Source organism: Portunus trituberculatus, chromosome 11, assembly GCF_017591435.1.
Source record: "Portunus trituberculatus isolate SZX2019 chromosome 11, ASM1759143v1, whole genome shotgun sequence".
NCBI lineage: Eukaryota > Metazoa > Arthropoda > Malacostraca > Decapoda > Portunidae > Portunus > Portunus trituberculatus.
Genome location: NC_059265.1, coordinates 3,479,548 through 3,495,004, shown reverse-complemented (window position 1 = coordinate 3,495,004; position 15,457 = coordinate 3,479,548). Strand labels below are relative to the sequence as shown.

General features: G+C 42.2%; 1 protein-coding gene and 2 long non-coding RNA genes across 3 annotated transcripts in view; 2 read left to right on the top strand and 1 right to left on the bottom strand.

Moving 5' to 3' along the window:
* The window catches only part of LOC123502384, a 273,598-nt gene that overhangs the window by 179,454 nt on the left and 78,687 nt on the right, over positions 1-15,457 (top strand). The gene's annotated exons all lie outside the window — the stretch shown is intronic.
* Positions 893-15,457, bottom strand: part of LOC123502426 — a 16,826-nt gene continuing 2,261 nt past the window's right edge. The window contains exons 2-3 of the long non-coding RNA XR_006674052.1: positions 3,688-3,815; positions 893-953 (exon numbers count right to left, since the gene is read on the bottom strand). This is a non-coding gene — a long non-coding RNA (uncharacterized LOC123502426). The remainder of the gene's footprint in view (positions 954-3,687; positions 3,816-15,457) is intronic.
* Positions 6,345-7,545, top strand: LOC123502451. Its single transcript, XR_006674085.1, has 2 exons — positions 6,345-6,447; positions 7,373-7,545. It is a non-coding gene; the product is annotated as an uncharacterized LOC123502451 (long non-coding RNA).

Here is a 15,457-nt window from a genome sequence, read left to right as displayed (position 1 = left end):
TCCATAAGACTTTATCTGTTGATGAAATGATGGTGAGATACTATGGTCATGATGGCCTCAAGCAATTGATCAGGGGGAAGCCCATCCATCAGGTTTGGGTACAAGCTGAGGTCGCTTTGTGGTGATGAGGGTTATTGCTACAAATTTGACCTGTACTGTTGAAGTGTGACGTCGCACTGTGCATGGAGTGTTTTGCAAATTTCCACACACGTACATGAATATGAGGTCGAATGTTCATAGCAACAAATACAGTAATGTATATTTTGTGGATGAATAGCAGCAGTGCAGCAGAGAGTGATATAAAAGAGAAATATGTGTATGCCAAGTATTAGGACTCATTTTTGCTCATGTACAATTTATGAATAAAAAGGAACAAATTTGAAACATTACTATTAGCCCAATTTGTAACTAGAAAAATACGCAGATGCTAAGTATACTACGAAAAAAGTAAAGAAACCTTGATTTTTTCCTTTACTAAGGTAAGTATATGCAATGGGGCCGAGACGCTAACTGATCCGCCTGCTGGATCATTTATGTCACCCTCTGCAACTCACTTAGGCTTTGACTTAAGTTATCATGATTTTTCCTTCAGCATGTCTTGGTTAGGTTACAAACACACAGCTTGCCAAAAAGTACTACAATCTCAACACAGGAAATAGGTCTGGGTGTTAATGGGTTAAACACCCTTAAAGCAGCCTAAAACTCCTTAAACACCCTAAAATATCCTTAAAACACTCTAAAACAGAATTACATATCCTGAAATAGCCTTAAAACACTCTAAAACAGCATTACATACCCTGAAACAGCCTTAAAACACCCTCAAAGTCTTCAAACACCCTAAAACAACCCAAAACAGCCTTCAATACTCACAGTTGGCTAGGTGTGTCCCAGCTGGTGCAGTTGCCATGTTCCATCCCTACATAGAGCCACTTCCTTTAGTACGGCCGGTGATCCTGTAGGGAGGAGGTGGTGGTAGTGGTGATGGTAGTGAAATAGTGTGGTTTTGTGAGCATCTGATGTGGTAATGTTGGTTGTTTGTGGTGGTTGTGGGTGTGGTTGAACAGTGGTGGTGGTGGTGGTAGTAATAGGAGGATTTTAAAAAAGAAGACAAATATTTTCCAGCCAAAACAAGTGAAAAAAATTGAGGTTTATGAGACAAAATTGTAAGAAAAAAAATGCTTTCACACACCCCACACTCACCAAACACACACCACACCAGCACACACCATTCCCACACCTGCACACACCAGCAAACCACAAACAACCCTTTGCAAAAACTGGAAAACGCAAAAAAAACACACCCAAAAATATATATAGTTTACACAACAAAAAGCACACACCACACGTACCACACACACACCACACCTGCGGAAACCTTTCCCACACCCGCACACACCAGCACAGTACACAGCTTGGTGTGTGGAGGGAGATATGGAGGAAAGAAAAGGAGGTGGTGGAGGGAAAAATGAGAAAAATTGTCAGGTTTTGAAGTGAGATTTAGAAAAGCACTATTTTGACTATCATAGAAGTGAGATAGGAGACTCAAAATTGGAGGGAAGCTGGAGGAAACATGGAGGAAATAGTCTATGAAAGGAAAAGCCTGGAGGTAACCTGTGGAGGGAGATGTGGAGGAAACAAGACAAACATTACATAACCAAAACGCACCCAAAATTACTTAAAAATATTGCATCACACAACAAAACACACACACAGACACACACACAAGGCTTTTTTACAGACATGTGAACAACAACATCAAAAATAGAGAAAGTATTGAAAGTTTAGAAGTAAATGGAGTTTGCAGTGAGGATCCCAGGGGAAATGGCAGAGGCTATGAATGGATGCTTTTGGAAGGTATTCACAAAGGAGACTGCTTTTGACAAACCACTGGTAATGGAACAGAAAGGGATTATGAAGGAGTTTCAAGTAACTGTGGAGGAGATCAAGAATATGATGGGGAGTTTAGAAGTGAGAAAAGCTGTGGGACCTGATGGGGTATCAGGATGGATTTTAAGAGAATGCAGGAGCAACTGGCAGAAAAAGTTTGTGAAGTAATTGATGCCTCATTAAGGGAAGGTGTAGTGCCCCAAGACTGGAAAAGAGCTAACATTGTCCCAATTTATAAATCAGGTAACAAGAGAGACCCATTGAACTATAGACCAGTGTCACTTACAAGTGTGGTAGCTAAGATGTGTGAGAGGGTGGTGAAGAATAGATGGACAGACTTCTTGGAGAAAATGACATACTTTGTGAGTGTCAATTTGGTTTTAGAAAAGGGCGTTCATGCACGACAAACCTGATATGTTACTATTCGAGGGTGATAGATGTAATACAGGAAAGAGATGGTTGGGCTGATGGAATATATCTGGATTTAAAAAAGGCCTTTGATAAGGTACCACACCGGAGACTGATCTGGAAACTTGAAATGGTAGGAGTGCATGGCAGTTTACTAAAATGGATGGAAGACTTTTGGTAGGAAGAGAAATGAGAACAATAATTAAGGACAGACCATCAGAATGGGGCTTGGTGGAGAGTGGAGTTCCACAGGGATCAGTGTTGGCACCAGTAATGTTCGCGGTCTACATAAATGACATGGTGGATGGGGTGTCCAGTTATGTGAGCCTATTTGCAGACGATGCAAAATTGTTAAGAAAAGTGAGATGTGACAAAGATTGCGAACTACTCCAGGAAGACTTGGACAGAATATGGAAATGGAGCTGTACATGGCAAATGGAGTTCAACACGACAAAATGCAAGAAATTAGAGTTTGGCAAGAGTGAAAGAAGAATCAGGAGTATGTACAAGATAGGAAATGAAGACATAAAACCAGTCATGAAGAAAAAACCTTGGGGTGACAATTACCAATGACCTATCGCCAGAGAGACATATAAACAAAATAATTGGAGAAGTATTGAACTTATTGAGGAACATAAGAGTGGCGTTCGTATATTTAGATGAAGAAATGATGAAGAAAATAATTACTGCAATGATAAGACCAAGGCTTGAATATGCAACAATACAGTGGGCTCCGAACTTAAAGAAACACATAAGGAAACTAGAGAAAGTACAGAGGGCTGCAACAAAATGGTGCCTGACTTAAGAGATTTGAGTTATGAAGACAGACTGAACAGAATGCAACTTCCGACCCTGGAAAACAGAAGAGAAAGGGGAGACCTGATAGCAATATACAGAGTGATGATTGGCATGGAAAAAATGGATAGGGAAGATCTGTGTATGTGGAATGAAAGAATGTCGAGAGGGCATGGGAAAAACTAAAATGGCCACTTATAGGAGAGATGTGAAAAATATAGCTTCCTCATAGAAGGGTGGAAGCATGGAATAGTTTAGACGTGGAAGTGGTCAACGCAAGGAATATTCATGATTTTAAGAAAAGCTGGACATTAGTAGATATGGAGACGGGACAGTACGAGCACAGCTCTTTTCCCGTATGTTACAATTAGGTAAATACAATTAGATAAATACACACACACACCACAAACAACCCTTAAATCACACCTGGAAAACGCCCACAATAAGTTTACCCTAGCCAACCCACACCAAAAAAACTAAACACTATACATAGGCAGCTATAGTTGACATTACAAAAACATACAAAAAACACAATTACACACCCACCACACTCACAGCACACCTGCTGACACCTCTCCCACACACACACACACTCACCTCTCCCTCTGGAACTTGGTGAGTGGAGTATTTGTGGAGTTTTGCCGCAGAGAGGGCACAGGCAGCCCGTCACCACCAGCGGCTCTCCAGGGACCAGTTGTGACCTTGTGGCAAGCCATGGTGCACCTCTGGAATAGTGGTAGTTGTTGTAGTAGTGGTAGTAATAGTATAAGAATCTAGGGTATTACTGCAGAGTTTCACCACAATCAGCTACGTGTTTTTTACCCACCTCAAGAGATAGAGCTCCTGATTACGAGTAATTTGAACCCCATATATACTAGGTGCAACATTTTTGAATGGTGACACAGATTTTTTTAAATTTAAGCGTGTTTTGGTGATGAGCCGTGACAATAGCCTCCCGCATCAAACCCTGCCGCACACTGATGGTGTCAGGCGCTCGCGGCGGCTCGGCGGGCTCCTGACACACCATTGTCTGAGCATGCGCTTAATTGTTTACGCTGATTGATTCTGTTCTTTGAAACTGAAGCGGCGGCCAAGGGAAAAAAAAGCATAACTATTTCCACCAATCACGACGGCCCCTGAGGTTAGGTTTAATTAGGTTAGGTTAGGTTGGGTTGGGTTGGGTTGGGTTGGGTTGGGTTAGGTTAGGTTAGGTTAGGTTGGGTTGGGTTGGGTTGGGTTTGGTTAGGTTAATTTACCTTTAGTTAGGTTAGGTTAGGTTAGGTTAGGTTAAATTAGGTTGCGTTGGGTTGGGTTAGATTAGGTTGCGTTGGGTTGGGTTAGATTAGCTTGGGTTAGGTTAAGTTGGGTTGGGTTACCTTACCTTAGGTTTAGTTAGGTTACCTTCTTTTCTGGACCAAACTCATTTTTTGTGTTACATTTCGCCTTGTTTTTAATTCATTTACCACTTGTTTGTTGATGCAAATCATATGATGTTTCGGGGATGTAAAAAAAATGGCTTCATTTGCGCCAAAAACAAGTGCTATTTTAATTCAAAGCAAGCCAAAATCTAACACAAAAAAATGGTTTCGTGCAGAAAGGGCAAGGTGGTGAAGCTCTGTAGGTTTCGCCATTTTGCTCATGCCAACATTAGCCAACCTCAAGCTTTAAAGCCAACCTCAAGCTTTCATTCAAGAACACCTTTTTGCATTTCTGGTTGGAGGCATCGCTTCTTTATAGATGGGGTTAACAATGGAAGGTGTATGGGTGCATAAGGTATCTATGGAGGCAATATGGGGCGCAACAAGGCGTAGGAGGGCAGGAATCAAACACCGCATATATGTGCATGTGCAGTACAAGGTGAAAAGGACAATTACAGAATACAACGAGACCTGGACAGGCTGATAGCATGGGCAGACAGGTGGCAGATGGAGTTTCATTCTAAAAAGTGTCAGCTTATGCATTTAGGTAAAGACAACACAAACTTTAACTGTGAGATGGAGGGATGTTGGCTAGAGGCAGTAGAAGAAGGAAAGGATTTAGGAGTAGTGATAGACAGGACTATGAAATTTTCAAACCAATGTTTAGAAGCAAGAAATAGGGCAAATAGGATCCTGGCTTTTATAAATACAAATGTTAGTTATAAAAGTAAGGAAGTGGTGCGTAGCTTATAGAATTCCTATGTTAAGCCCCATTTAGAGTATTGCATACAGGCCTGATCACCCCACTATAGGCAGGATATCAACATGTTAGAAGCAGTTCAGAGAAGAGCAACTAGGATGATGCCAGCATTAAAGCGCCTGGAGTATAGAGATAGATTAAAGGAATTAAACATGTTTTCATTTGAGAGGAGATGTATAAGAGGATATGATAGAGTTATTTAAAATGTTCTCAGATACAAACTACATAGATGTGAGATCTTTCTTTACCTTAGAGGAGGGAAGTAGGACTACAAATCATGGCAGGAAGATTAGAAAGCAAGGCTGCAGGTTAGATAGAAGAAAATATTTCTTTAGTCATAGGGTGGTACACTTCTGGAATGCATTGCCAGAGACGGTTGTAAATAGCACTACTTTGACAATGTTTAAAACAGATTAGATAAGCACTTAAATTTATTAGATTTATAATTATGTATAGCACTGCATGATAGTTTTTATAAGAAATTTACTATAGTTAAATAAGACATGATCCCCATGTATGGGGATCACAGATTGTAGAGGAATTCGCTGCAGGACTTAGCCCTGTTAATGGACCAAATATTTAGAATTAGTATATAATGTATTGTGTACTTGTAAGTGTATCTTTGAGTACTGATGACGAGGTCGCTGTGCGACTGATACAGGATGACCTAGATGGGCCCTGGTGGCCCTTTGTTATCCTATTATTTATGTATGTTATGAGGCAACAAAACCACAAACACTCAATTATTTTCACTTGGCAAAACTTTTTTCACCTTAATTGGCGCGTCTCACTCACTCTACAAACTTCACCTAATAACCATGTACACGCACACACCTGGGAATAACTCACCTGCTCCACAAAGCTTCAAAACTGTCAATCTCAACACAGAGCTAACAATGGCCGAGGTTTCTCACACGTCTTCTACGCAAAATGTCCACATCATCCTATACACTTCCTCTATCACTCAAACTTCTTATAAATGCAAATTCACATTCAAATAAAAGAAATCTAATACGAAATGGTAAAGGAAAAGGAAAATAACATGTGTATTATATTCCCAATACCGAAATGGAGGTGTTTGGGTCACTCATAGGATAACAAATGGCCACCAGGGCCCATCTAGGTTATCCTGTATCAGTCGCACAGCGACCTCGTCATAGATACGGGTAACTGTAGGTAGTAAGTCTTATTTATTTACATAACATAACATATAACATAAATAATAGGATAACAAAGGGCCACCAGGGCCCATCTAGGTTATCCTGTATCAGTCACACAGCGACCTCGTCATCAGTACTCAAAGATACACTTACAAGTACACAATACATTATATACTAATTCTAAATATTTGGCCCATTAACAGGGCTAAGTCCTGCAGCGAAATCCTCTACAATTTGTGGTCCCCATACATGGGGACCATGTCTTATTTAACTATAGTAAATTTCTTATAAAAACTATCATGCAGTGCTATACATAATTATAAATCTAATAAATTTAAGTGCTTATCTAATCTGTTTTTAAACATTGTCAAACTAGTGCTATTTACAACCGTCTCTGGCAATGCATTCCAGAAGTCTACCACTCTATGACTAAAGAAATATTTTCTTCTATCTAACCTGCAGCCTTGCTTTCTAATCTTTCTGCCATGATTTCTAGTCCTATTTCCTCCTCTAAGGTAAAGAAAGATCTCACATCTATGTAGTTTGTATCTGAGAACATTTTAAATAACTCTATCATATCCCCTCTTATACATCTCCTCTCAAATGAAAACATGTTTAATTCCTTTAATCTATCTATATACTCCAGGCGCTTTAATGCTGGTATCATCCTAGTTGCTCTTCTCTGAACTGCTTCTAACATGTTGATATCCTGCCTATAGTGGGGTGACCAGGCCTGTATGCAATACTCTAAATGGGGCCTAACATAGGAATTATATAAGCTACGCACCGTAGACACTGGAGACGCAGGGAGAAGGGTGTAAGCGAGTGTAAGTGTTAACGAGAGAGGGGGGCGAGTGAGAGGCTGAAGTGTGTATTGTAGGACAGAGTGGCGCGGTACATGTGCAGATAATCTATTCATTTGTTAATTTGTTTGTCCATTACAGGAATGGGCGATCCAAGGCCAGGGGGGGGGAGAGGAGTTCCGGGCAACCTGGCAGTCATTCTTCCCTCACTCACTGTGGGTGGTGTGGTGTGGTGCCATTACTCCATTGTAATAAACTGTCTTCACTGCCTCATTGTGGTGTTGTCACTAAGTAATAAATTGTGTAGAAATCTTTTTGTTATGGTAAATTTGCTTTCCTGGGAATATTTGTGCATGGGTGGTTTGTAAGTCGCCTCAAGCTGGCTGAGGTCACTGTCTCTCACACCAATATTGCCGCCATTAACCTCCCACTCACTCTAAACAATAACATGGCAGAAATTAAAAACACACTAATTAATTTAAAGCTTTTTATTTATTATCATGAGCAATACAAAAACAATTGGAGAAAGGATGAACTAATATGAACAAAATGACTCCTTATCATGAGGGATAAAATTGAATAGCATCGTAAATTAAGAAAAAAAAACTGGAAAATCCTCAATGAGATAAAAAAAAAAATGGTCCAAAATACTGCACTACTGGCCAAAAAATAGGAAAAATTAGTAAAAAACTGGCCAAAAAAAAAAAAAAAAAAATGGCCCCTAAAAACAGGAAAATAGTAAAAGCTAGCCAAAACCCAAAATGACCCCTAAAACTGTACTAAGTCAAAAATACTGAGAGAGTCTCCGGAGACAAGGCAGATGCATACTGGAGCTAAAATTAAATGCAAGAGTCTCCTACACTTTTATTCAACAATTCTTCACATTAGTACATTGCCTGCAAAACTCTACAAATACTTAATAGTAAAAAAATGAATAAACAATGAATAAACAGTAAAAATATGAAAGATTACAGCAAAAACTCTACACAAATTTTCAAACATTAAAAAGTCAACAATTATCAACTTAATACAAAATAGACATTTACAACAATTTACAACATTTACTACAATTTACGAGAGAGAGAGAGAGAGAGAGAGAGAGAGAGAGAGAGAGAGAGAGAGAGAGAGAGAAACAATGAAATAATAATAATTTACATGAAAACAATACATTTTAAACACACACATGGCCCGGTAGCTCAGTGGTTAAAGCACTGGCTTCACAAGCCAGAGGACCGGGGTTCGATTCCCCGGCTGGGTGGAGATATTTGGGTGTGTCTCCTTTCACGTGTAGCCCTGTTCACCTAGCAGTGAGTAGGTACGGGATATAAATCGAGGAGTTGTGACCTCGTTATCCCGGTGTGTGTTGTGTGCCTGATCCCAGGATCGGAAATAATGAGCTCTGAGCTCGTAACGTCTGGCTGTCTCGTCAGAGACTGCAGCAGATCAAACACACAGTGAAAACACGATAACCCCTTCAGTGAAGACTGTGCCCATTAATCTTGTCACCTCCATACACCCTTCTTAACCCCTTCAGTACTGGGACACATTTTACCTTGAGATTTGTGCACCATTAGACCATTTTATTGACATTATCGAAGGTCTATGAAGGTCACAAGATTAATGGCCACAGTCTTCACAATTTTCACCCCAACATGACTTTGTGAAGCTGTACAAAATCACCAAATAGTCACCACAAGGAATAGGGAAATGTGTCATGGTACTGAAGGTACTGAAACAATCTACATAGTAAGATACACTCTTGATACACCCCTGACACAATGACACACTGACACACTCTCACCTCACTCACAAACTCCTAAAAACTCTACATTACCTTTAAGAAATAAGAAAAAAGTGATTATCTCGCACACACACACACACACACACACACACACAGTGAAGATCCCAGGAAATGGCAGAGGCTATGAATGGATGCTTTCGGAAGGTATTCACAAAGGAGACTGCTTTTGACAAACCACTGGTAATGGAACAGAAAGGGATTATGAAGGAGTTTCAAGTAACTGTGGATGAGATCAAGAATATGATGGGGAGTTTAGAAGTGAGAAAACTGTGGGACCTGATGGGGTATCAGGATGGATTTTAAGAGAATGCAGGAGCAACTGGCAGAAAAAGTTTGTGAAGTAATTGATGCCTCATTAAGGGAAGGTGTAGTGCCCCAAGACTGGAAAAGAGCTAACATTGTCCCAATCTATAAATCAGGTAACAAGAGAGACCCATTGAACTATAGACCAGTGTCACTTACAAGTGTGGTAGCTAAGATGTGTGAGAGGGTGGTGAAGAATAGATGGACAGACTTCTTGGAGAAAAACAGCAAGCAGGACGGTACTGTCGCCACCAGCAGTAAGGAGAGGGCACAGTTGCTGGCTTCCTTGTTTGCTGGAAAATGAAGGTCGGGAATCCACAGCAGCCACCGCCTCAGCTGGTCCAGCAATGTGAGAAGACTGTCACCATGGTGGAGGTGACGCATCAGCAGGTGAAGCGATTATTGCGGGGCTGGACACACAGAAAGCCACCGGCCCTGATGACATCAGCCCGCACCTGCTGAAGCGATGCTCCCAGGAACTGGCTGCCCCTCTCACCCAAGTTCACAACTTGTGTACGGGAAAACGTCTGGCCTTCAGTGTGGAAGGAGGCTCGAGTAGTTCCTGCACACAAAAAGCTCCAGGACGGACCCAAAAACTACAGACCCATATCCCTGTTGTCAGTGGTGGGTAAAGTGTTTGAGAGGGTCGTGGCAGAGGTGGTGTGTAGCCATCTCAAGGACAATGCCCTCCTCTCAGACCAACAGTTTGGGTTCAGACCTGGAAGGTCAACCTCCGACCTAATGATGCTTCTCACCAGGCATTGGCAGGACGCCCTCGACGACGGCAAGGACACTATAGTGGTTGCTTTGGACATAGCAGGAGCTTTTGATAAAGTATGGCACAACGGATTACTAGAAAAGCTTCGTGCTAAAGGCATCCAGGGTGGCTTGCTACGACTCTGGGAAATTACCTGCAGGACAGAAGCCTCAAGGTGGTTGTCAACGGGCAAACATCTGAGTCCCTGCCTGTGGAGGCATCAGTGCCACAGGGTTCAATTCTTGGCCCACCCTGTGGAATATCTACGTGGATGATCTTCTCCAGCTACTGCCAGGAGTCATGGCCTATGCTGATGACTGCACCCTCTCCTATACCTATCCACGCCAGGACAGTGGGCGGGCTGCTGAGGCCATCAATCAGCAGCTACGAGTGATAAAGGAGTGGGGTGCTCGCTGGCAAGTGACATTCGCGCCGGAGAAGACACAAGCAATGGTTGTCTCTCGGTCCCCAGCCGCCATGGCAGCAATGGCAGGAAAGTTGTCTTTGGCGTTGCTGCTCTCCCACCCAAGATGACGTCAAGATACTTGGAGTGGAGGTGGATCGAGGGCTGAGGTTTGACAGGCATGTCAAAACCATTGCCAAGAAAGCCTCTCACAGGATCTCCGCCTCAGAAGGATCGCCAGTTTCCTCGACAGGAAGGGGAGACTGCTGCTGTACAAGGCACAGGTGCGGCCCCACCTTGAATACGCAGCTCTCCTGGATGTCCTGTGCCGCCACACACAGAAGGAGACTGGACAGCATCCAACGCCGCGCCATACGGCTAGTAGATGCTGCACTACCACCTCACCCAGAGCCTGAGCGTCCCCTTGATTCACTGGAACACCGCAGAGACGTGGCGGCGATCGTAGTGTTCCATAAGGCACAGGTGCAAAGAGTGCCACATCTGGCAGGGCTGCGTCATCCTCTAAGAGTCACCGCACGGAGCACGAGAACGGTGCTCAATGGTGGTGACGCCGTAGAGGTGCCGCGATCCCACGGGTGTCAGCATCAACGCACCTTCGCAGGACGCGTCTCCAGGATGTGGAACTTGTTCACGGCCGCGGTGCCTCACGTCCAGGAGATGAACACACACAGTGTCAAACTGATGGCACATAAGTGGAGACAGACACTGCCAACTCCTCTGACACTTTTGTGACGTGACACTCAGTGTAGTGCAGTGCGTGAATAGTGCTAGTGAAGTGAAACGAATAGTGCTCCATTTACATGCTGACCATCTTGTATATTATCTATTTTTAAGTCTTGTAAATATTGTAGAGAAATAGATTGTAGTACCCTTAGAATAGGTAGCACACGACAGTGCGCCTTTGGGTACATGTTCCTTTGTATTAAGTTTTGTTTAAAAATAAAAAAAAAAAAAAGAGAGAGAGAGAGAGAGAGAGAGAGAGAGAGAGAGAGAGAGAGAGAGAGAGAGAGAGAGAGAGAGAGAGAGAGAGAGAGAGAGAGAGAGAGAGAGAGAGAGAGAGAGAGAGAGAGAGAGAGAGAGAGAGAGAGAGAGAGAGAGAGAGAGAGAGAGAGAGAGAGAGAGAGAGAGAGAGAGAGAGAGAGAGAGAGAGAGAGAGAGAGAGAGAGAGAGAGAGAGAGAGAGAGAGAGAGAGAGAGAGAGAGAGAGAAATGACCGTTTATCCCTCCCAGTGACGCAGAGCAAACTTGTCATGAGAGCCACGCTCGCCACCGTCTCATCACTTGCCTTTTAAATCCGATTGATGTTTAATTGATTGATTGATAAGTTTATTGTTGTAACAATGTATACACCATCGAACTGTTGTCAGTTTCCCTGTGAATGAACCTATCAAATTACCAACTTATCTATCTATCTATCTACACACAAGCATGTAAAAATCTCCACTAGCACCGCCAACACCCACACCTGCCCACCTTCGCCATCATGAACGGGAGTGTGTCAGTTTACACATTACTACTAGTATTTCCATGCAACTATATTGTGGCATCATATCACCTCAGACGCTGTGGCGCCATGCAGCAAATTGTTGACTAATTTCGCTTCACTTGCAAACCAGATATTGTTTTGCATCTCTTTCAACTGATAGGAAAACAAGTCGATACATTATGCATTTTATTATATCAAGAGATATTGTGTTGCCATTAGAAATATATAGGAGTATCATTCACAAGATATCGTCATATCAGTAGGTATAAAAAATAAATGCAAGTAACAAAAACTGCACCACGTTACAAGACACTGGCCAGACACTTAAATTAAGTATTGCATTGAAAGACTCACAAAACATCATCTCGGGAAACACGTAACAATACCTTTGTGCTTCACAACAGGAATGATGAGTGATGAGCAGAGGAATCGTGACCCAAGAGGTTACCTTCCTCTCTTAGTCTACACTCTCCTTCCTTAAATACTATATACATATGTACACCGTACACTCCTATTACAATGCTATGCATAACTTCTAAATATTACCGTTTTCTGCTGGTGTAGATAAGGCATTGCAAAAAACCATACCCGCTACATATCTACAACTGTCTACAAATTCTACAAATTTATCAACCCAATCTACAAATGGTCAATGATATACACTACACCAGTGATGAAGATCTGTGGCCAACCTTCAGAACTTTATTGGTACGTCTCCAAGAATCACCCTTTTCTTCTTTCTCTTCCTTTTTTTCCTCCTCTTGTTCCTTTGGCAACACCTGCAGTAGTAGCAGTCTGGTGTCTGTTGTATGTCATGCACGCTCACTCCAAAAACTTGCCTCACTTCTTTGGCGTTAGTAGTACTGAATCCTGGAACAAGAGATGGAACAATATTGAAATGGCGTCCTCCTCAATGCCTGTTGTCTTGTAGTACACAGGGTTGGGGAAGGAATTGTGGATGATGTAACGATAAGGATGGTATGTTAAGGAGAGCCAAGGTGGATCGGGTTTGCGTGAGTGGCTCTGTAGACCTAAGGAGGAAAACTGCCGTACCAAACCCATAATACCAAAACAATTGTTCAGTTTACTGTCCATATCAATTTGGAACACTGCCGAACCTGTTATAATGGTCAACAATTTGAAATCATTGAAACTAGCTTTGTCAAATCCCTTGGATACTGCCAACATGAAAAACCTCATAGTACCAATAAACGCACTTACAATTCACTACAAGCACACAGTATGCACCAATACTGACACCACACCACAAAACACACCATACACAACTGACACACACACAAACAACTTAAATCACTCAAAACTAACCCAAAACACCCTGCAACACCTCAAAATATAAAAAGCTCACCCAAAACACATTACAGACACCCAAGTTACCAATATCATCCCTAGACACACACACACACACACACACACACACACACACACACACACACACACACACACACACACATGTAGTGAACACACTACACTACACTAGCTAAGAGAGAGAGAGAGAGAGAGAGAGAGAGAGAGAGAGAGAGAGAGAGAGAGAGAGAGAGAGAGAGAGAGAGAGAGAGAGAGAGAGAGAGAGAGAGAGAGAGAGAGAGAGAGAGAGAGAGAGAGAGAGAGAGAGAGAGAGAGAGAGAGAGCAAACAAATCTTAACAGAAAAACAAGAACAACAAAAACCACAATTTCCTTTACTCCTATATCCAGGGCAGAACACGGAGACACAGGCTTGCCCGACTTTAGTGAACAGCGGCGGGCAGTCAGTGTGGTGCAAGGTGTAGGTAATCTGCGCCGTGAATTGACCGCCCACAGCCTCCGCCACGTCCACCTCATTCTGCCTGTCGTCACCTGGGAACGAAGCGGGTAATCAATGATAAAGGACACTTGTTATAAGGGCCCACTGACACTGAGCTAGCCTGTTGAGGGCCTCAAAACATACTCAAAAATCCTTGTATAGGCCCAATTCACTCTTACACACACCCACGACAAACCACACATACCCAAACCCTCTTAAAATCTCAATAACATTCCAGAACACACTAAGAAAACACAGAACAGGTTAAAATACCTCCAAACTCACTAGAAACACCCAATATTTAATTAAATATCCCCCACACACACCCAAAAGACCACTAAACCCCCCCACCACTTATAACACTCATAATAATACCAAATCCCACTCAGAACACCAACCAATCCTCAAAGTTCTCCCAAACCACACTCAAAACATGCTAATACACTTACCTAAATATTACACCTTGGCTTCTTCTACTATTCCACCTTTATTTCTCATTTTTTCTTCATTCTTCTCCATTATTACTCCTTCTTCTTCCTCCTCCTCCTTCCATCCACACGTCTGAGCCTAGAAACACATCAAAACACTAGATATTAGACAAAATATTCAGGAAAAGGAGGGTGACTTAAGTATTATGGCTTTGCTGCTGCTCCTCTTCCTCCTCCCTTTCTCCTCTCTTCCTCTTTATCCTCCTTTATTTCAACTTTCTTCCTCTTTCTGCTACAATTATCTAAACATCTGAACCTAGAAACCCACGAAAACACGTAGAAATCACTAGATATTAGGCAAAATATCGACGAACTGTGGATTTGGAAAATTGGCGCCAGCCACTACCTGGGTGGGCTGTGGTCATCCGAGAGAGAACGGGAACGGGGCTGACTCGGCTAAATTACGTAAATCATTTCATTTCAAAAATGACTTTTACAAAAAACGAAGCCACGGCCAAATGCTTGTTATTTTATGACGTGATAAATACTTAAACTAATTTTCAAAATATCAAAATATCTCCAGCTTAACTGGTTTTTAAAAAAGGTCTAAATTAAGTACGTTAAAAGTACAAAACATTTTAACCCATAAATCTCTTAAAACGTCCTATAAAGTCAAGCCATTTTCACTTGGCGTGTATTTTATCACATTTCAGGGAGTCTGAGCTAGCTTTCAGGGCATTCTACAGCGTGTTAGACCGAGAAGCAGAAACGTGAGCAAATAAAATAAAGAAAAATAAGAGCTTTTTACAACAGCACCAAACACCATTTCAAAGTCCACATATTTCACTCAATAGATTGATTTCACACTTAAAAGAGTATAACCGACTTTTGACACCATAATGGCCCACTTATACCTTGAAATGAAAAAGCTCAAAACTCCAAGTGGGAAATTTTGAGCGTTAAAAGCCTTTAACATACGCCATAAAACACCACTAAACGCCACATATTTACCCAGCACAGGCGCGGAACACACTTCAAACACAACGAAACATTTATAGAAACCATAAAAACATACCATGGAAGCGTAATATTAGCGTCAGGAAATATTGGAAAAAAAGTATTTGACCCAACAGGCTGGTGACGGGTGGGTGAGGGCGGGTGTAGGGTGTTGGCTAGGGGACCGTCGGGGGAAGCGGCCTGGAGGCAACACCGGCGGCGGGACATCC